This window comes from Bombina bombina, chromosome 6 (assembly GCF_027579735.1).
Source record: "Bombina bombina isolate aBomBom1 chromosome 6, aBomBom1.pri, whole genome shotgun sequence".
NCBI lineage: Eukaryota > Metazoa > Chordata > Amphibia > Anura > Bombinatoridae > Bombina > Bombina bombina.
The window spans coordinates 325,461,714-325,486,237 of NC_069504.1; the positions used below are offsets into that span (position 1 = coordinate 325,461,714).

Here is a 24,524-nt window from a genome sequence, read left to right on the forward strand (position 1 = left end):
CAAACCCACTAGATAACGCTGAAAGCGCTCACAGGCCCAAACTGCAGCCAGGCACTCTTTCTCAATTTGAGCGTATTTTGACTCCGCAGCCGTCAGTGTGCGGGAACAGTAGGCGATGGGCTGTAGTTTGTTGTCATTCAGCTGCAGGAGTGCGGCCCCCAACCCATAACTGCTTGCATCAGCACTAACCACAGTCTTTTTTGAAGGGTCGTAGAACCCCAGCACTGGGGCAGACCCCAGCAGGGACTTAGCATGCAGGAACGCTTTTTCTTGTGAGGGTCCCCAGACCCAGGCAACATCTTTCTTAAGCAACTCTGTGATAGGGTGCAAAACTGTAGATAAATCTGGAAGAAACTTGCCCACGTAATTTACAAGGCCCAATATCTGTCTCAGCTCATGTACATCAGAAGGGCTTTTCATCTGTTCGATAGCCTGAATTTTCTCGGGGTCCGGCTTGATGCCATCCCCGTTGATGATATGCCCAAAGTAGCATAATTCAGTTTTCCTAAAATGACATTTTTCTTTATTCAGCTTCAGCCCAGACTCTTTGATAGCCTGCAGCACACAACTCAAACGCTGATCATGCTCCTCCACTGTAGACCCATACACTAGAATGTCGTCCATGACGACTGCTGTGCCCACGTGGCAACTCAGGAGAGAACTCATTTCCCTTTGAAAGATCTCAGGAGCGGAGGATATCCCAAAGGGAAGTCTGCAGAAGCAGAACCGACCTACCGGAGTGATAAAGGTAGTCAGTTTGCGGCACTTTGGATCCAGGGGGATCTGCCAAAAGCCGCTAGAAGCGTCTAATGTGGAAAAGAACTTCGCCCCAGCCAACTTCGGGGCTATATCTTCCAATGTCGGCAGCACAAATCTCTCCCTCTTCACTGCCTCATTCAACCTTTTCAGGTCCACACAGATGCGCACCTTTCCGTTTTTCTTTGCAACTGGAACAATGGGGGCACACCAATCAGTTGCTTCAACAACCTCTTCAATAACTCCCATAGACTTCATGCGCATGAGCTCTTTCTCCACTTGAGGCATGAGCGGGAACGGAATTCTACGAGGAGTAGAAATACTGTACGGGACTGCGTCACTTTTAAGTGCTATACGGACAGGTTTGCAGCTCAGTAGGCCCAACTCGCCAAACATATCTTCAGAGATCTCATTCACTCTGGCCACGAGGCCCAAGTCACAGGCTGCTTTTCTGCTCAATAAGCTGTTAACACACTGACCTCGGATCACATGCACCCACATGGTGAACTTCCTTTGTTTGTACTCACAGCTGGCAAGAAATTTCCCCACACAATCAAGGCGGCCACCAGGACTATGAACATTTGTAGTAACCTTCGCCAGCTGGGGCTGTCGAGGCAGTTTCATAAATTCAGCAAAAGACATTACAGTGATATCTGCTCCTGTGTCAATCTTAAAATCAACTTTGGCTCCCATTACAGTAAAAGTAACTTTCCAATCTTCCTCTGAGCTTGTCCGTTCCACAACAGACCCCACAAAAGACACTTCCTGACCCTCCTGGTCACTGTCCACCTGCATCTCCTTAATGTATTCAGTTTTACACACCACTTCAAAATGGCCTATTCTGTTACATTTTCTGCATCTTTTATCTCTGGCCGGGCATATAGCACTCTGATCATGAGCCCGGTAGCACCGTGTGCATCGGCCATGTTGCGCCCATCCACTTCTAGGCCTTTCCAGTACTTTAGATCTACCGCTCACACTGTGCCTTTCACTAGTAATTTTCCTAGACTGTTGCACTTCATCCACAATACTCTCAGACCTCAGATCAGCACTTTGCTTTTTCACCAGTTCACTCTGGCGGGCCATCCTAATAGCCCCGTCTAACGTTAAATCAGGCTCTAACTGCAGCTTCAGGGAGACTTCAGCATCTGCAATTCCAATAACTATTCTGTCTCTGATTTGCTCTTCTTTAGCAACACCAAACTCACAGAATTCAGCTAATTCATACAGGCTGCGCACAAATGACTCCACAGATTCTCCCACACGCTGATTACGTTTGTGAAAACAAGCTCTCTCATGAATCACATTTCTTTTGGGCACAAAGTGGGCACTGAGTTTATCCATAACTATATCAAAGTTAACTTCGTCCCCTTCTTGGAAAGTAAAAGCATTGAACACTGGCTCTACATCTTTCCCCATAGAATATAAAAGAGGATTAACTTGTACTTCACCACTCTCCTTGTTCAGTTTGGATGCAATCCTGAAGCGCTGAAACCGCTGACGCCATGTGGGCCAAGCTGCAGGCTGAGAAAAGTCAAAAGGCTCAGGTGGGGTAAACTTTGACATCGTCATCATCAGAAACAGAAGCGTAGTCCAGAACTTCTGACACCATGTCATGAGATGCAGGACATATGCAGGACACAGCAATGATGGTACAACTCTATTTTATTACAGAGCATAGCAATACACATCCAGACAGGTTGATTGTACTAAACTAACTGCGACACAGACACCGGACCTAAGCCCCGCCCACATGCTAGTGACATCACATCCTGCTATCATCACACAGATGATACAAACATTTGTAACAGAGTGGATGTTCCAGGGGGGGTATACAAAATGAGAAGTGATATACAACAATTGGAGGATTGGACAAACAACTGGGATCTAAAGTTTAACACAGCAAAGTGTAAAAGAATGCATCTATGGAAGAAAAATCCAAATGTTAATTACAGACTCAATGACACTTTACTGACTGTTACAGATGAGGAACAGGACTTGGGAATTATTATTTCAGATGATTTAAAACTTAGCAAACAATGTAGTAATGCTACAAACTAGATTAATTTATAGTGTTAGGTAATATCGGGCAGACTTGCTGGGCCTATGGCTCTTATCTGCCGTCAATATCTATGTTTCTATGTTTCTATCGTGAGTGTTTGCACTCATCAAGCTTACCAGTGGTATTACGAGTTATAAGTAGACGTGATCGCTTGAGCGCAATCGCGATTTACGCTAGAATGATTAAGACATCCTCAGACCTCTGGATAACTGTTTTGCAAAACTAAAAAGTGTCACAAAACACATAAAAAATATAGTATCTCACAAAAGTACACCGTTCACATTTTTGTAAATATTTTATTATATCTTTTCATGTGACAAAACTGAAAAATTGACACTTTGATACAATGTAAAGTAGTGAGTATACAGCCCATATAACAGTGTAAATTTGCTGTCCCCTAAAAATAACTCAAGACACAGCCATTAATGTCTAAACCGTTGGCAACAAAACTGAGTACACCCCTAAGTGGAAATGTCCAAATTGGGCCCAAAGTGTCAATATTTTGTGTGGCCACCATTATTTTCCAGCACTTCCTTAACCCTCTTGGGCATAGAGTTCACCAGAGCTTCACAGGTTGCCACTGGAGTACTCTTCCACTCCTCTATGATGACATCACAGAGCTGGTGGATGTTAGAGACCTTGCTCTTCCCCACCTTGCGTTTGAGGATGCTCCACAGATGTTCAATAGGGTTTAGGTATGGAGACATGCTTGGCCAGTCCATCACCTTTACCCTCAGCTTCTTTAGCAAGGCAGTGGTTGTCTTGGAGGTGTGTTTGGGGTTGTTATGTTGGAATACTGCCCTGCAGCCCAGTTTCCGAAGGGAGGGGATCATGCTCTTCTTCAGTATGTCACAGTACATGTTGGCATTCATGGTTCCCTCAATGAACTGTAGCTTCCCAGTGCCAGCAGCACTCATGCAGGCCCAGACCATGACACACCCACCAACATGCTTGACTGGAGGCAAGACAAACTTGTCTTTGTACTCCTCACCTGGTTGCCGCCACACACGCGTGACACCATCTCAACCAAATAAGTTTATCTTGGTCTCATCAGACCACAGGACATGGTTCTAGTAATCCATATCCTTAGTCTGCTTGTCTTCAGCAAACTGTGTGCAGGATTTCTTGTGCATCATCATTAGAAAATACTACCTTCTGGGACGACAGCCATGCAGACCAATTTGATGCAGTGTGCGGCGTATGGTCTGAGCACTGACAGGCTGACCCCCCACCCCTTCAACCTCTGCAGCAATGTTGGCAGCACTCATGCGTCTATTTCCCAAAGACAACCTCTGGATATGACGCTGAGCAAGTGCACTCAACTTCTTTGGTCGACCATGGCGAGGTCTGTTCTGAGTGGAACCTGTCCTGTGAAACCACTGTATGGTCTTGTGAGAGCGATAACACCAAATTTAACACACCTGCTCCACATTCACACTTGAGACCTTGTAACACTAATGAGTCACATGACACCGGGGAGGGAAAATTACTAATTGGGCCAAATTTGGACATTTTCACTTAAGCGTGTACTCACTTTTATTGCCAATGTTTTAGACATTAAATGGCTGTGGGTTGAGTTATTTTGAGGGGACAACAAATTTACACTTGTATACAGGCTGTACACTCACTACATTGTAGCAAAGTGTCATTTCTTTAGTATTGTCGCATAAAAAGATATAATAAAATATTTACAAAAAGGTGAAGGGTGTACTCACTTTTGTGAGATACTGTATCTGTATAAAGCTATGCCTATATATATGTTTATAATATATATATAGATAGATAGATAGATAGATAGATAGATAGATATACCTAGATAAATAGATAGATAGATATACCAAAATATCATCAGAATAAAATGTAGATATATACAGTATATGTATGAATAAATAGAACATATTCGGCTATGTGAAGAACATTGGCATGTGAAATATTATGATTTTCATGTTGGGTTAGCGCACTTGAGAATATGCTATTGGGTTTGCGGCAAGACAGGTGTTAGATTTTTTCTACTTTGATCCATTAACATTAGCTTTTTACGCAAATTGGGTTAGAGCGAGAGCAAAAACTTTTTACTTTCAATTTATAATATGAGTGCTACTTGACATGTGCAAAAAGCTTACTTCTAGCTGAGTTAGCATGCAAATGGGAGCGCAAAATACAGCTCCACTTGTAATCAGGCCTTTTATGGGGAATTACATTTTGAGTTTAATGCCCCATTAAATTATGGATCTAGTCACCAGGGCCAGATTTCCCATTAGGCACAGTAGGCATGTGCCTACAGGCGCATTGCTTGAGGGGTGCCTGCTTGTAGTCAGTGTATAAAAAAAAATCTTTTTTTTTCTGAGGCCATTAATTTTAGTAAGAATTGTGCTGCCAGCTGCTTACAGAGTCGAGTGTTTCATTGGGAATATGTTACAGCAGTCCAGGAAGCTATGAAGGAGAGAGGGGCAAAGATTAAAACTAAACCCCTCCCATTTTCGCCAGGCATGTTTACTGTGTAAGTTTCACTTTTATTTTATGTACTCCTTTTGCCTCCCTCACACAGCCAAGCTCCATGATGATGTGGAGCAGACACTTTTTGTTGAAGAAATGAAGGCTTAAGGACAGGTTAGGACTGTACAAGGCTTCTAAATGCTGCCTAGAATGACAACATAAGCAGAGCACACTTTTACCCCTTGGCTACCAGAGAGGATTGCAGTGTATTCACTTATGTGCTGTAGTGCATTTTGATAGCCAGGGGGTTCAATTCTGCTTCGGGATGTATGTTTTTGTTCTATAAAGGCCTTGGAGGTGAGTAGGTTATGTGCTGCTCTGCTCTTTATTACAAGATGCCGATTGAGATTTACAGCCTTTAGGGCACTGTGACAATGATGTTTGTAGACTTTAAGGCTGTTGCTATAAATGAAGAGCTTGATTACTAAAGGTTAACTAGCAAAATAAAAATGTGTATGTGTGTAAACCACACACATGTAGGGTTGCCACCCGCCCCGGTTTCACTGGGACAGTCCCGGTCTGAGGCTCTGTGTCCCGTGTCCCAGAACTAGCCTCAAATGCCCCGAGCTAAGCGCTCCACTGGCGCAGCAGTGACTCGTGCACAGACATTACAGAACTAAGCTGCCCAGAGGAGCGCTTAAACCGAGGTTACTAACTGGGTAGGTGGAGGAGGAGCAATATAGCAAACAGGCTGGCAACCAGTAGGTCGTCACTATAGTGACCATGACGCCCCTTCCTTTACGCTGCTTCCGTCTGGTAGGGTGAAAGGTCAGGAGTGTCACAGTGTCCTCTTGCTATACATGTGGTTCTCTCTCTGCTTTAGTATGTTCTCCTCGTTATCTCGGGCCCTAATCTCTGCTGCCCGGATTGCGGTATCCCTATCTCCAACTGTGCTCCTCGATCCCCTGGGCACTGCATGCTCCTTCACTAAATCTATATGGATGGTCAGGGGGGGCAGGTTCTCAGCTTAAGCCAACTTTCCTTTACCCTCATTGGGCTTCCCTGCTGTTTGTCGTATATTATATATATATATATATATATATATATATATATATATATATATATATATAATATGTATATATATATATATATATATATATATATATACTGTATATATATATATATTATATTTATATATATATATAATATATATATATATATTTATTAGATATATATATATAAAAAAATGAATTTCATAATGAATTTGAGGCTGCGACAAACCACACCCCAAGCCACACCCTCTCCATGCTCACTTAAAAAGCGTCCAGGACTTTTTTGGGCAAAAGGTGTCAACCCTACTGGCATATTTGTGTGTGTGTGTGTATATATATATATATATATATATATATATACACACACACATCACATTAAAAATTGTTCATATGTTATTTTATCTAGTGAGTGTGGTATGTTTGTGTTTTGTGGTAAATTGAATTTTACCCCTGACTCGTGACTCCTAATTTTCTGGATTATTTACTATATACAAATGCCACTCTCTAGGTCCTAAAAGTAGAGCTCCTAAATATTCTTACTGCCTTCTAATTTTAAACACATTTGTTGACCCCTGGATTACATATAATCTACACCATATTTTCCTTTGAGAGCAACATCATATTATATTTATATTACAGAACAAAATAAATGTAACATCTGTGTGTATTTGTACTAAAAATATCAGAGTTCACAAGATTTTTTTCATGTAGTGGAAATAATACCTACATTTTATATATTCTTCCACTGGCTGCAAAGGTTGTTGATGAGCTTGCATGCTGCTAGTTTTAATATTGCTATTGTTTACCCAAAACTGTGTTTAACTCCAACAAAATGTTAAGCACATAGTCAAAGTCATCTCCAGAAAAGCAATACACTAATGGCTTGTCAGTAAACATGTCCTATAAGCCCATCTGGGTCTGCACAGATGTGTATTGCTGTCTCAGAACTGACATTGACTATGTGTTTAACTCTTTTGCAATAGGTTAACACACTTCTGTGCAAGCACTAGTGCAATAATAAAATGCCCTAGCAAACTGTCACATTTTATGTCTCTTTAAATAGGTTTTTCTGGGGAGCGGAGCTAGCAGCCATTGAGAGCAGACGTGTCTTTGCTTAGCTCCAGGACCTAAATTTGATAAAGAGCAAGTAGAGTTAATTTACCCAACAAATGTATATTCTTAAAGTATTAGACAAACATAAAAGGCAATCCGGCTGCACTTTAGGAACTTTCAGTGCAGCTGAATCTAACGGCCGCAAAAGTGTGAGTCTGGGTCAATCCGGAGAGCAAATAGACATTTGACTGATATAGACACTGAGGGTAGATGATCCGGAGGGTCGGGGCTCCGCTCCGGATCTGCAGTCTATACCCTTTTGTTTTCTGGCTCACAACCCGGTAAGGAGGGAGGAAAGAAGCTGGGGATAGAGATGCTGTGAATCCGGCATCTGCACTTTAGGGAAGGCTGCGGCCTGCCGTAACCGCGATCTGCTCAAAGGATATAACTCCAGAAAGAGGTGGCTAACAACTGTGGCTATCGAGGAAGATTTGGAGGAAACCCTGCATAATTCTTACCGATCGACTGCAGGAAAATTGACATAGGAAAGCCTCCGGTATCCTCATCTGCGCTAACCACGTGGAGTATGTAAGTGCGCCACTACCCCTAATACAGTTTTTACATATAAGATCCTAAACACACTGTGGGTTGCCAAATATGTGACTACACTACCACTTGCAAGCCTAAAGAAACATTTGTAGTCTACATACACATAACGCTTCAGGGGTTACAGTTTAAAGGAGCAGCTACAGAAATAGACATTCACTGCTAAATTTGTCTCTCTCCCCTCCATTTCCTGCTGAACTGAGTGTCAGCAGGTCATATCCCACTGTCCCTATCCGCCTTCGTCCAGTGAGTACACTTGCCCTGGGGAGAAGAGACAAAGCAGGTAATAAAACTGTACATAACCACACTTCTGAGATCTGCCTCAGTTTATCCAGGAAAAAGACACATGTTGATCTGTGAGATGTTTATGTAAAGATGTATGTCTGTGCAATTTGACAGAAACATAATGCTCCAGCTCAAATAATAACCTTTTATTGCCATTGATTCAAAGCCCTGATGCCTAGGTTAATCCTTAACCTTGCTTCTATCTATGAGAACTGACACCTAATGGGGGCACTATAACTGGATTGAAGGAAGACTCTGGATGACTATATGGAGATAGGTGGTCACTAAATAAAGGTGGTGGTATCTATCTAATTCACAGAGGTTCCGAAAATTCCAAATCATTCTGACTGAGAAGGGAGAGAAGAGGATTTTATACTGTCACGTTAAAGGCTCAGTGTTTCTTTCATTATAAGAAATAGCTTTGTTGTTCCAGCACCCAATATGTCCACCAGGAAAAACCCCAAGCAAGACAAGGGGATGAAATCTTTATCTATGGATACCTTTTTTAAAACATCCAGGGCACCTAGATCTCAAGATCAGATCTCTACGGAGGTAAAGGAAGAGATGGAATCTGAAAATGAGGAGGGCTCTGAAGACGCGACACCTGTGACCAGGGCAGATCTCCAAGCCTTGGTATCGAAGCAGGACATAGCTTCCAACTTTGAAAAACTATGGGAGAAAATGGATAGTTTTCAAGCCACGGTCACCGGTAGTCTTACTGATATCAAGAATGAGATCTCGGAGATGGGGAACCGTGTAGATTCATTAGAAACAGCTACAGAAGAAATAGGTGAAGAGGTTACGGCAGTGTCACAGGCCCTGGCATCTCAACAGCAAACAATAACGGAATTAGAGGAAATATTGAAGACATGGAGAACAGAAGCAGGCGGTCTAACAGACTCAAAGGAATACCTGAAACAATAGATGCTGAAGACCTTCCCAACTACCTTTAACAATTGTTCCATGCCATTTTAGGATCATCTACAGACTCTGATTATCCAATAGAAAGAGCTCATAGAGCCCTAAGAGCTAGGCCTAAGCCTGATCAACCCCCCAGAGATGTGATTATCAAACTCCTGTGATTCCCAGATAGAGAAAAGATACTGCTGGCATCAAGACAAAACCCCACATTTAAATTCCAAGGGAATATAATCCAATTCTTTCAAGACCTCTGTGTTAAAACCTTACAAAGACGAAATGCGCTTAGACCACTTACTCTTCTACTAAGGAAGAACCATATCCAATACAGATGGGGATTTCCTTTCGCACTATATGTGGTGAGAAATGGCAGGACAGCTACAATCAAAACTGCAACGGAGATTCCTGACATTTGTAAATTCTTGGACCTGGAACCGCCTGACACCTTGGCTGAAGAAACATCATCACATCCATCGGATTCATCTCTACTTCGGGCAAAGCCCCAAAGACCAAAATGGAAAAAAGTCACTAAGAAAGAAAGAAAAGGTCCTGCATGAGAGTACCTTTGCTCTCTAATGTAAAATCTGGAACTGATTCAACCTTGATACCCCTTAAGAGGACAAAGGGACTAACTGGTACGAGATACAAAGGACCATGAATAGTCCTTCACTCATTGTAAGTTATAAACTGTTAAAAGTTTCTGTCAGATTTGTATATTGGACATATATTGTGTTTGTTTGAATATATGTTTACTCAAATAAGTTTATATCAATACCTGTTGCTATTATTGCTGTTAATGTATGTAGTTTTAACGCATGGATTTTTGAAACACTGTACAAGGATTTTATGTGCATCAGAGAGAGTTGAGTCATTGAAAGGTAGGAGCCTCATAGAGTGTCAAGAGCTTCTTAGATTGAGAGGTGGGAAAATAACTTAATGCCCTTAAAATATATAATAAATGAGGAATTTAAACATTACATTAAGAAATGGGAAAACAAGGGGTTGTATAGAGTGGCAGATATGCTACTTCAGGGTAAGCTATTGACATTCACACAGCTTCAGCAAAAACTAGAACCTCTGCCATTGCACTGGTTCCTATATCTACAAATAACCTCGACTATACGCACATATATAGCTAAGGATAAATAACATACCCTGCAGACTACACTAGAATACTTATGTACAGCCTCTACTAGACCCAAAAAAAGCAATTTCTAGGCTATATATTTCTATCCAAGAAACTAAAACCCATTCTAAAACCTCATTGATGCTAAAATGGAGCAACACATTATATCAGGCTAGTAAAGGCCTTATTAGTTCAACAAAGACGGCTCATATGGGAAAAGGGAGTTCCAGCTATTGTTATAGAGGCTGTAGAGTAATGGGATCATATATCCACATGTGGTGGGACTGCCCTAAGGTCAAGGGAATCTGGAAGAAGCTGTCCTCCCTGTTGAGTACAGTGCTGAACGAGCAGATTACCCTCACTCCAGCCCAAGCATTACTGCATGAGAGAGTCCCACACCTGAACAAATAATGGAAGACAGAAATACCGTCCTGGACGGAGGTATTGAATAGAATTCAGATGATATACCTGATGTATGAGTCAGTTTTGTATATACAAGAGACAGAGCAGATGTTTCAGAAGGTCTGGTTTTACTGGATAGTAGAGAGCAGTAATAAGTCGGAGTAAAATGTTACTTAAAAAGTGGTTGAGATGATGATTGGGAGGTAGGCTGTCTCGAGGAGAATGGATGAGAGAGGTGAGATAATCTAATGGGTCAATCTACTGATGTATAAAATAGAAAAAAAGAGAGGAAAAGTTCAACTAGATATAAAAGTACTGATTAGTTATGCAGATGATGAAATGTACAGTGATAACTAGCAAACCCATGCTCTCACTATGTATATTCTTTTCTGTTTTTTTTTGTTTTATTTTTTTTCCTTTTGTTGTTTGTTGGTTTACTGTTATTATGTTACTATTAGAAGTAAATTGTACCTAGGGTTCATACCCCCCATGTCAAGATTTTCCCTATTGTAGGTAATATACCTAGAGAAACATATGGATATTTATAAAGGGAATGTCAGTTAAAGTCTCTGAAGGAAATGTTATGGACGGCTTCACGACAGAACTCAAGAAAGTTTATACATGGACTCTTAAGAGACTTAATGAGAAAAAAAAGAACTCTTGCTAAACGGAAATCATCTTGGCTAAAAGATTTGGTATGATATCTGAAATTTGTATATAGTGAAGTGGTATATTCTCATGGTAAATTGTATGTAAGCTTTCTGACTTTATTGATGGAGGAGTGAGGTTGATAAAAAAAATTATTTCACCTAAATAGGTTTTTCTTTAGATTTTTTTAAATTCAGATACATCATACACAAGCACATTTAAAAATACAAGTTAAATATTTATTTTAATGATAAATGTATTACAGGAAAAATGTAATGAAGGAAGTTAATATACACACAGTCGCACACACACACACTTTAATCAAATTCCTACTCTAACACATATACAAATATATTAGAGCGTGAAAAATAGATGAACAGATCCAGCTATGAATTTTGCACTTTGCTGCATATTTTCTGTTTTTGACTTGTGATATAGTTCTAAACAAGGAATATCATTAACTCCCTGTGACACATACAAGGAATAAAACACAATTAGTGAGGCTATGTTTGAGGGGTCTGACAAGCTGTTGTGTTTGCATTCACTGTGGGTGGAAAATATCATAGGAGTGAGTAACAGTAAACTTAACTGTCAGTGTGTTTTATTTGCAAATTGATCTATCTGATGCATAACTATTTGTCCAAGGGGCCATAAAGGGGGGTGACTGAGGGGTACAAAATTTAACCCCAAGAGGCTGAAGAAGTCCTGTGGAGCCTCTGCCAATAAACACACAAAAGAAATTACCAGAGATATCTGCAATACATTTCATAGGTGTATGTTCCATCCATTTTTGATAACGGTCGGTTTTAATTGTATGGCCATTTGAGTTAAGTGAATATTGATTTTTGGTGTAGCTTCCATTACAACAAATATTGCAATTGGTGTATGTGTTTGTCTATCTCCGTAAAAGGGAAAATTACCTTAAGCTTTAATGTTTTACATCTAATATTTATTTTTAGTTGTGATAAATAATAATAATAAAAAATTCCTTTTTTTTTTCTTTTTTTTTGGGGGGTGGGATGGGGGCGCTTCAGGTTTTTGTGCCTACAGGCACCTGAGATGTAAATCCGGCCCTGCTGGTGACCAATTTAAAGATATCAACATTTAGTAAAAATATACTCGCTAGGATCAGTTTAGTAATAACATATTTTTTTCTGTATTTGTTTAAAAATAAATAAATACAAATAATAAATTATTTATTATATATAGCGCTGCAGAATCTGTTGGTGCCCTGCAAATACCTGATAATAATAATAATTATTATTATATAAAAGATTAATTTTAATATTTTATTGTCATATTCTAATATTCTTCCAAAACTTTTGTATCTAAAACATTTAGGTGATGCCAAAGTCTTTCTAATATAAAAATTGTATCTTAAAAAGTGTTTTTAGCAATTATGGCAAAATATAACTTTAACGCTACCTCAAGCATCACACATTTAGCTTTAAAATACAAGTGTTACAGCATTTGGTCAATTATTTATTTTATTGTTTCAAGTCAAGCTTTGAAACCACTAAGTAAGTTTAGACCAGAGGAAAAAAAAAAATTTAAAATGAAAATAAACATTTCAAAGAAAATCTTCAACTCTGAAAAATGCCTGGAGTAGAAAAGATACATTAACATAAATGACAAGCATAAAGGAATCCATTTGCAAAATGAAAAGGGAAATTCAGTTTCAAGAAATTGACAGGTTGTCTAGATAAAAAATAAAACTCAACTGCTTGAAAGAGTAAGATAAAGAATATCATTTAGGATCAAACCTAGAGTTCCAGTGACAAGCCACAACAAATCAATAGATCATGAAAACATGATACACATTACCAATATATATTTTTATGTGGAGAGATAAACACTTTTTATAAATGTCAGGTCAGGGATGGCACTAGTGGGAAAGATTTGTGTACAAACATACATATATATATATATATATATATATATATATATATATATATATATATATATATACAGTATACACAGTATACACAGTATATATATATATATATAAAAAAATACATATATCTACATATATATATATCTACATATATATATATATATATATATATATATAATCCAAGAAAAAAAGCAGGCACTCTCTGTTTATAAACTGCAAAATTTACTAAGTGACGTTTCGGGGTTTCACCCCCGTCCTCAGACTTACATGAACTGTGGTTACAAACAGTAGCATACTTATACCCTTACCCCACACCAATTACATATCTATTTAAGCAATAATATAATAATCACACATTGATACTTGCACCTAAACTCCATGTCACGGCCCTCAGCGGTGCATACCCGGCGCTGTAACAACGTCATCAGAGAGGAGACACCGCACTCTGCTGGGTTACACCTCCGGAAGCCGCCAATCACCTACCAGTGCCAACCCCAGCAGGTACACGTCATAGCAGACGTCGCTTGAGACCTATACTACTGAAAATGATGAAACATTAACAAAGAGAGGTGAGGAAGATTGGACAGTAAAATTACAAACTCAACTGAATCAATATCAGAAGGAACTGACTGCCTTTAAAAATAGAAAATTCGAGGCGGTACAGGAGGATTACCGTGAACGAAAGGTATACAAGTGGACCCTGAAGCCAGAGGAGAGGCAACGCATACGCGAATACAGGCCCAGAAGATTTAGGGCAAGGAGACCAGCTAATTTAGCTACGGTGGACAGAACAGGCTCAGGGACAGACTCTGAGAACATAATAGAAGGAGGATCACAGAGTGGAGCACAATACCAAGAAGGTGTTATCACTAGATCAAAAAACGCCGGAGGGGACGCCCCCACCCGAGGAGGGGGCAATACAAGAGGAAGACCGCCACACCAGAGACGATAGAAGAAGATAATATTGTCATCAATCTGAGCCTAAGGACACTATCAGAAACTGACTTGAGGCTTTTAAAGAGAGGATTATCGTTTGTACCCACGGGGTTTTCAGACTATTTTGACCTGCATGTGGATTTACAAAGATTCCAGAGAATGTTAAGACTAAAGGAACACTTTGGTCCTAATAAGACTGAACAGGTGGTGGAGTTTAAAAGGAAGAGCTCCTTTGATCTCAGGAGTAATAACCCAAATATTCAAACATTCTGCAGAGTACTGGAAAAGGAAATGCAGGAGTCTGTTAAAGACCAAAGGCAGCAGGTAAGATTCAACCTTACTAAAGCAGAGAGGGACTCTTTAAAGGCATTGACAAAGGATAAAACTATTGTGATTAGAAAGGCGGATAAGGGTGGGGCAATAGTTCTGCTGGACTATGCTTACTATAAGGAAGAAATCCTTACACAATTGAATGATGAAACCGTGTATTCCAGATTGCCTAGAGATCCAACTGCTAGGTTCAAAAAGAGGTTGATGATTATCTTAAGGAAGCCCTGGAGGATGGCATTATCACACAGGACACGATGAATTACCTGACAAAGGATTACCCGAAAATACCAATCTTCTACACACTCCCTAAGGTGCATAAGAGCTTGGAGAGACCACCGGGGAGGCCGATTAAGAGGGCTCTACCTAAGTCCCAGTTTGTCAGGGTCAAAAAGAACAACACGGATATGTCGGGCGAAAAGACAGATGGATGAAATGAAAGAGCGCTTCCTAAGAAGAGGCTACCACAATCGAATACTGGAAAAACACATCAGGGAAGTGAGTTTAGGTGAAGCCCAAAAGCCACAAGATGTCCTGGAAGTAGAGCAGAAGAAGATGACTCTGGTTACCACGTATGCGGCGGATAAAAATGGCTTGAGTGCTATCCTGAAGAAGAATTGGAGAATACTAAGTTTGGAGGATGAACTTCCTTTTAAAGAGATGGGTGAACCAAGAATTGGATACCGGAGGGGTAAATCTCTAAAAGACATCCTACAACTTACAGATCCAGTACACTGTTATTCAACCAAAACATGGTTGGAGGATGTTAAGCCTGGGTGCTTTAAATGCAGCGGGTGCACCACCTGTAACGGGTTGATAACAGGTAAATTCTTTCATCATCCAAGGAGTAGGAAGAAGTATGTATATAGGCACAGGATGACACGTACGACAAGCCATGTGGTCTATTTGCTACACTGCCCATGTAGCTTGTTCTATGTGGGTAAGACTAGTGACAATCTACGAATACGGATGGCTAACCATAAAAGTTCCATCAGGAAGGCTATCAAAAAGGGAGAGTTTGATCAACCGGTGGCTCGCCACTTCCTGGAGAGTGGGCATAATGTCTGTGATCTGCGGTACACACTGATAGATCATGTCCCTGCCCCACGAAGAGGTGGTGACATAGATACATAGAAACATAGATATTGACGGCAGATAAGAGCCATAGGCCCAGCAAGTCTGCCCGACCTTACCTAACAGTATAAACTTATCTAGTTCGTAGGATAGCCCTATGCTTGTCCCATGCATTTTTAAAGTCCCCCACAGTGTTTGTTGCTACTACCTCTTGAGGAAGTTTATTCCATAAATCAATCACTCTTTCTGTAAAGAAGTGCTTCCTCAAATTACTCCTGAATCTACTACCCTTTAGCTTGAGCTCATGACCCCTTGTTCTTGAATTTTCCATTTTATGTAAAATACCCACAGCCTCAGTTTTACTAAACCCTTTAATGTACTTGAAAGTTGCTATCATATCACCTCTTTCCCTTCTCTCCTCTAAGCTATACATATTTAGGTCATTGAGCCTATCCTGGTAAGTTTTATTTTTTAGACCATGTACCATTTTGGTAGCCCTCCTTTGCACAGATTCAAGTTTGTTAATATCCTTCTGAAGATATGGTCTCCAGAACTGCACACAATACTCAAGATGAGGCCTAACTAATGATCTATAAAGTGGCATAAGAACCTTACTATTTCTGCTGCAAATACCTCTACCAATACATCCAAGCATTCTGCTAGCCTTACTCGCTGCATTACTACATTGTTTACTAAGTTTTAAATCATCTGAAATAATAATTCCCAAGTCCTGTTCCTCATCTGTAACAGTCAGTAAAGTGTCATTGAGTCTGTAATTAACATTTGGATTTTTCTTCCCTAAATGCATTATTTTACACTTTGCTGTGTTAAACTTTAGATCCCAGTCGTTTGTCCAATCCTCCAATTGTTGTATATCACTTCTCATTTTGTCTACCCCCCCCTGGAACATCCACTCTGTTGCAAATTTTTGTATCATCTGCAAAGAGACATACTTTCCCCTGTAGCCCTTTGCTGATATCGCAGATAAATATGTTAAACAAAACAGGCCCCAGAACTGACCCCTGAGGAACACCACTAGTAACAGCCCCCTCTGCTGAATGAACTCCATTTACTAAGACACTTTGTTTTCTGTCCCTAAGCCAGCATTCCACCCAGTTCACAATTTTTGAATCTAGACCAAGGAGATATAGTTTGTGAATAAGTTTATTGTGTGGGACGGTGTCAAATGCTTTGCTGAAATCTAGATATGCTACATCAACTGCTCCTCCCTTGTCTAATACTTTTGTTACATAATCAAAGAAGTCAATTAGATTACTCTGACATGATCTCCCTGAAGTAAAACCATGCTGATTTTGGTCCTCTAAATTGTTTGTCTTTATGTAAGTCATAATTCTTTCTTTTAAGAGGCTTTCCATTAATTTCCCTACTACTGAAGTTAAACTAACTGGCCTGTAGTTGCCAGATTCTTCTCTACTGCCCTTTTTATGAAGGGGTATTACATTTGCTATTCTCTAATCATCTGGGACAGCTCCTGTTAATAGTGACTGATTAAACAGATCAGTTAATGGGACAGTTAGCACTGATCGAAGTTCTTTTAAAACCCTTGGATGAATATTATCAGGACCCACTGCCTTTGTAACATTTATTTTTGATAATGCTAACAAAACCTCATCCTCTGTAAAAAGATTACTGTTAAGCTTGTTTCTATTTTGCGTAGCATCCCTTAATGTAGACATTGTATCTTCACAATCTTTAGTGAAAACAGAACAGAAGTAACCATTGAGACAGTCTGCAATCTGCTTATCTCCTTCTATTATTCTACCATCAACTGATTTCAATTTTACTATTCCTACCTTATTTTTTCTTCTTTCACTGATATATCTAAAGAATGTTTTGTCCCCATGTTTTACTGACTGTGCTATCTTCTCTTCTGCATGAGCTTTAACCTTCCTAATTAACTGCTTAGTCAGACATGTCTAATAAAGTGTGCGGTTGCATCTAAAATGGCACCTTTCACAAATTCCCACTGTTCTTGAACCCCTGTAATAAGAGTTTTCCCCTTTAAATAGTTTTTTTAGGTATTCTCCCATTAATGAAAAATCTGCCGTCCTAAAGTCTAAAACTTTTGTTTTAGTCTGGGTGGACAGTTCCTGAACATGAATACTAAACCAAACAGATTGATGATCACTGGATCCTAAGTTCTCACCTACAGACACATCTGAAACTGTATCACTGTTTGTAAGTATTAGATCTAATATAGCTTCCTTACGAGTTGGTTCCTTGACTAATTGTTCAAGTGATTCCCGTAGCAGAGATTCAAGAATATACCTGCTTCTAGCCGATCTAGCAGAAGGAATCTTCCAGTCTATATCTGGCAAAAACATTTTTTTATAATGAGCATATGCAGTGGTTAAAAAGTCTTGAATTGTCGAAACACAAATTTCATGCATAACTATTCATTCACTTAGGCTTTTTTTCTGACTAAACCTTTTTATACTAAACCAATTCATTTTGCTAGTTTTTATTTACTATAAGTCTGAAACAGACTAATGCCTAGATTTAGAGTTCTGCGTTAGCCGTCCAAACCAGCCGCGACTTTTGCATACTGCAGATCCCCTTACGTCAATTGCGTATCCTATCTTTTCAATGGGATCTTTCTAACGCTGGTATTTAGAGTCTTGGCTGAAGTGAGCATTAGAACTCTAACGACAAAACTCCAGCCGCAGAAAAAAGTCAGGAGTTAAGAGCTTTATGGGCTAACGCTGGTTCATAAAGCTCTTAACTACTGTGCTCTAAAGTACACTAACACCCATAAACTACCTATGTACCCCTAAACCGAGGTCCCCCGACATCGCCGCCACTATAATTACATTTTAACCCCTTATCTGCCGACCGTACACCGCCGCAACCTACATTATCCCTATGTACCCCTAATCTGCTGCCCCTAACATCGCCGACACCTACATAATATTTATTAACCCCTAATCTGCCCCCCCCCAACATCGCCGCTACATAACTACACTTATTAACCCCTAATCTGCCAATCGGACCTCGCCGCCACTATAATAAATGTATTAACCCCTAAACCGCCTCACGCCTGCCTCAAAAACCCTATAATAAATAGTATTAACCCCTAATCTGCCCTCCCTAACATCGCTGACACCTAACTTCAAGTATTAACCCCTAATCTGCAGACCGGACCTCACCGCTACTATAATAAATGTATTAACCCTTAAAGCTAAGTCTAACCCTAACACCCCCTTAAGTTAAATATAATTTAAATCTAACGAAATAAAATAAATCTTATTAAATAAATTATTCCTATTTAAAGCTAAATACTTACCTGTAAAATAAACGCTAATATAGCTACAATATAAATAATAATTACATTGTAGTTATTTTAGGATTAATATTTATTTTACAGGCAACTTTGTATTTATTTTAACCAGGTACAATAGCTATTAAATAGTTAATAACTATTTAATAGCTACCTAGTTAAAATAATTACAAAATTACCAGTAAAATAAATCCTTACCTAAGTTACAATTAAACCTAACACTACACTATCAATAAATTAAATAAACTACCTACAATTATCTACAATTAAATCAACTAAACTAAATTACAAAAACAAACAAACACTAAATTACAAAAAATAAAAAAAGATTACAAGAATTTTAAACTAATTACACCTACTCTAAGCCCCCTAAAAAAATAACAAAGCCCCCCAAAATAAAAAAATGCCCTACCCTATTCTAAAATAAAAAGTTTACAGCTCTATTACCTTACCAGCCCTTAAAAGGGCCTTTTGCGGGGCATGCCCCAAAGAAAACAGCTCTTTTGCCTGTAAAAAAACATACAATACCCCCCCCCAACATTACAACCCACCACCCACATACCCCTAATCTAACCCAAACCCCCCTTAAAAAACTTAACACTAAGCCCCTGAAGATCTCCCTACCTTATCTTCACCACGCAGGGTATCACCGATCCGTCCAGAAGAGGCTCCGAAATCTTCATCCTATCCGGCAAGAAGAGGTCCAGAAGAGGCTCCGAAGTCTTCATCCTATCTGGCAAGAAGAGGACATCCGGACCGGCAAACATCTTCATCCAAGCGGCATCTTCTATCTTCATCTATCCGACGAGGAGCGGCTCCATCTTCAAGACCTCCGGCGCGGAACATCCTCTTCTCCCGACGACTAGACGACGAATGAAGGTTCCTTTAAGGGATGTCATCCAAGATGGCGTCCCTCGAATTCTGATTGGCTGATAGGATTCTATCAGCCAATCGGAATTAAGGTAGGAAAAATCTGATTGGCTGATTGAATCAGCCAATCAGATTCAAGTTCAATCCGATTGGCTGATTGGATCAGCCAATCAGATTGAGCTTGCATTCTATTGGCTATGTGGGTATGTGGGTGGTTGGTTGTAATGTTGGGGGGGGTATTGTATGTTTTTTTACAGGCAAAATAGCTGTTTTCTTTGGGGCATGCCCCGCAAAAGGCCCTTTTAAGGGCTGGTAAGGTAAAAGAGCTGTAAACTTTTTATTTTAGAATAGGGTAGGGCATTTTTTTATTTTGAGGGGCTTTGTTATTTTTTTAGGGGGCTTAGAGTAGGTGTAATTAGTTTAAAATTCTTGTAATCTTTTTTTATTTTTTGTAATTTAGTTGTTTTTTTTGTAATTTAGTGTGTTTTTTTTTGTAATTTAGTTTAGTTAATTTAATTGTAGATAATTGTAGGTAGTTTACTTAATTAATTTATTGATAGTGTAGTGTTAGGTTTAATTGTAACTTAGGTTAGGATTTATTTTACTGGTAATTTTGTAATTATTTTAACTAGGTAGCTATTAAATAGTTATACAAAGTTGCCTGTAAAATAAATATTAATCCTAAAATAGCTACAATGTAACTATTATTTATATTGTAGCTATATTAGGGTTTATTTTACAGGTAAGTATTTAGCTTTAAATAGGAATAATTTATTTAATAAGATTTATTTTATTTCGTTAGATTTAAATTATATTTAACTTAGGGGGGGGTTAGGGTTAGACTTAGCTTTAGGGGTTAATACATTTATTATAGTAGCGGTGAGGTCCGGTCGGCAGATTAGGGGTTAATAAGTGTAGGTAGGAAGCGGTGATGTTAGGGGGCAGATTAGGGGTTAATAAATATAATATAGGTGTCGGCGATGTTAGGGGCAGCAGATTAGGGGCGCATAGCTATAATGTAGGTTGCGGCGGTGTCCGGAGTGGAAGATTAGGGGTTAAAAGTGTAATGCAGGGGTCAGCGATAGCGGGGGCAGAAGATTAGGGGTTAATAAGTGTAAGGTTAGGGGTGTTTAGACTCGGGGTACATGTTAGGGTGTTAGGTGCAGACTTAGGAAGTGTTTCCCCATAGGAAACAATGGGGCTGCGTTAGGAACTGAACACTGCTTTTTTGCAGGTGTTAGGGTTTTTTTTAGCTCAAACTGCCCCATTGTTTCCTATGGGGGAATCGTGCACGAGCACGTTTTTGAAGCTGGCCGCATCTGTAAGCAACGCTGGTATTGTGGGTTGAAGTGGCTGTAAATTATGCTCTACGCTTCCTTTTTGAAGCCTAACGCAGCCCTTCAGAGAACTCTCAATACCAGCGTTGTTTAAAAGGTGCGGGGGAAAAAACCATGCATAGCTAACGCACCCATTCTAAAGCAAAACTCTAAATCTAGGTGTAAGATTGCATTCAGTTGTATTTAATGTTTTATAAAGACTCTTTCAATTATAATTTATAATGGGAGCTGTTCTTGAACTCGAAATATATTTATTTTATTGAAACTTTTTTTTCTATAGTTCTCACGTAAATATACAAAGATGTGAAATTCACAGTAGAAGTTTGAGTCTGTACTCTGCCCCTGATATTGCATGTATTAAAAATATTATTCTTTACCAAGACTCTTACAATAAATTAGAGAAGCATCAAAATGCTTTAGAATGAGCAAATATGTTTCAAATATTAATAGTTTGAGTACATGTTCTGGTATTAGCCCCAAAATACAATTGAATTGCTATGCTTATTCAATAACCATATATAGTATAAAAAACATCAGCCTAGGTTAAAAAAAAAAACAAACCCAAAAAACAGATAAAGTAAAAAATAAACAGTATCAAAATATAATAAATCGCAATGTGGTCTGTAAATCGCTGCTGTGCATGTAACAAAAATGGATATTGTTTCACAGTGCTCGTGCACAAAGATAACCTAGAAATCACACACTTGCAGCTTATTTCAAGAGTGTTGTTAGATTTCAAACATGTTTAATTTTGACCATATTCAGTTGTAGAGATTTGTATAAACTTAATTTACTGTAATAATAATTACATTTAAACAATGGTACATGACTGAATAATTCAAAACAATAAAAACAAAATGTATCTCTAAGTAAATCGTTTTATCACAGATTTTACTCAGTACATAACCCAAATGTTTATTTCTTCAAGAAGACTTTAACACTATTATGTAAATGTATAGCTCCATTTTGTGTAACCTAATTCTTAATGATTTTGTTTTGTGTGTTTTACATGAATTCAAGTTTGACCTTTTTTTAAAAAAAATAAAAAATAATTGTGCAAGGTAGAAAGAAAAGCCTGCATCTGTTTAAAAGACATAAATGACCGCCTTAGCATATTTTTACTAAAACTTGAAATTGGTCTTAGTAGCATTTTTTTTATATTTTGCACTGGAAATAAATGTCATAATGACAAAAATAAATAAATAAAACTGAAGCAAAAAAAAAAGAAAGAAAACGAGATCTTATGGAAGAAAGAGAAAAAGGAATATATCAAAGGCATATTAATAGCAAGCCAGTGAAGAAAGTTCTATTTGAACTCTTTAAAATAAAGAAACTTAAAGGAGCACTAAACACAATAGAATAGCATAATCAATAAATGTATAATAAAAAAACAATGCAAATGAGCAGTAGATTTTTTCTGACAAATGTAAAAAAGTTAGCTACATTTTCCTTCCTAATGCATCATGTGACAGCTATAAGCCAATCACAAAATGCATGTATATCCTGTGAATCTTGCATATGCTCAGTAGGAGCAGGGGCCTCGGAAAGTGTGCCTATAGAAATATTGTGCATATTTAGATTATGGATGTGAATTGTGAAGTTGTTTAAAAATGGGTGTTCTGTCTAAATCATGAAAGTTTCATTTTGACATGACTGTCCTTTGAAAACAATACTAAAAGGCATTCACTCGCAACATGTAAGATGCGAAAATTGCCACATACGACTGTTTAAACTTTCTGGAAAATTAATTACACAATACCATAATAAACATTAACTTTTCAGATTTTTTTTTTATTGAGACCAGTTTGTTTAAATTTTACGAGAAAAACAAACTTATCCATTCACAGATGTTGTAAACTGTTTCATGTCACAAGAAAGTGATACAAAAAAAAGAACACAATACAGGCTTGCTTAAGAAAGCCAACAATGGTTTACAAAGTGCATTCAAAATGTAAATCCCTATAACTGGCAAAAATCCTTAGTCAAGTGGTTTAACTCTACGAGTTATTCAAGAATCCTAGCAATTTTCCTTTTGGACTGTTACTATAAAAAATAAAACATCTACGATCCAGAGCCTTAACTAGGATATTCCCATTCCCCAGTTTTGCATAACCCACATGGTTATATTAATATATAAATATACTTTTTACCTCTGTGATTACCTTGTATTTAAGCCTCTCCAGACTGCCGCTTTATTTCCGTTCTTTTGAGAGACTTGAAACTTAGCCAATCAGTGTTAACTCCTAAGTAACTCATCTGGAGTGTGCACAATGTTATCTATATGGCACATATGGACTAGCGCTGTCTAGCTGTGAAAAAAACTGTCCAAATGCAATGAGATAAGAGATGGCCTTCAAGGGCTTGAAAATGAGCATATGAGCCTACCTAGGTTTGGATTTCAACAAAGAATACAAAGAGAACAAATCAAATTTGATCATAAAAAGTCAATTGGAAAGTTGTTTAAAATGGCATGCCCTATCTGAATCATGACAGTTTAATTTTGGCTAGACTGTTCCTTTAATAGCAGCACCTGAAACACTTACTTTCCCCATATTTTTTTGTTGGTAGTGACCAGCTCTCCAACATAACCTCCCACACTATAAATACCCCCTGCCTTAAAGTATAAATCCTGTCCTGATTACTAACCCTCATTGGCTAACAATTCTTTGCTTCCTCATTCATAATCCAAGGTTCCCAAAAAAAACAAGAATGGCTCCTTCTTATCAAAAATATCTACATATAAGCTACTTATCTGATAATAATAATTAATCTTATGCTCAATTACTTAAAAAAAATCGAATTCTGGTCTTCCAAAATCTAGCAATGGCAGCAGTGCAAATCATAGCTATCAATTAATTGGTATTATTGGATAATTCCTTTGATCAGGTTATAGTATAGTATAGTAGCAGGGTTTTCTCGGGTGTTAATGTAACAACTCTATTAAATATCACTGGTTCCAAACTTCTCACATGTAGGGACATCATAAATATAATATGGATCACTAAATCAGTAGCATATGCCAATAAAAAAATAATATATATATATATATATATATATATATATATATAATAGACAAAGATAGCATAATATTATATATATATATATATATATAATAGACAAAGATGGCACACTCCCACTAGCCAACAATTATTCCAGACCAGGGTGCATAAGAAAATAATCAATATAGTCCAATAATATGCACTCCCTGGATTTAAGCACAGCACACTTTATTTAGTAGTGACGTTTCGGGGCATTCACCCCTTCTTCAGACAACCCAAAATGTGATACAAACAGTGTTAAATAAGTAACAAGCCCCTGCCCCATATCTATTCAGCCAATCAAACAAGTAGGAGTTCATATTAACTCATGGGCATATAAATGTATCATCAAAATACTAATAAAGAAACAATCATCAGAATTGCATCATATACAAAATTAACGTGC

The 24,524-nt window shown here is 38.4% G+C and overlaps 1 protein-coding gene across 1 annotated transcript in view; it reads right to left on the bottom strand.

Moving 5' to 3' along the window:
- The window catches only part of LOC128664413 (dynein axonemal heavy chain 3-like), a 2,586,207-nt gene that overhangs the window by 1,764,309 nt on the left and 797,374 nt on the right, over nucleotides 1–24,524 (bottom strand). The window lies entirely within an intron of this gene.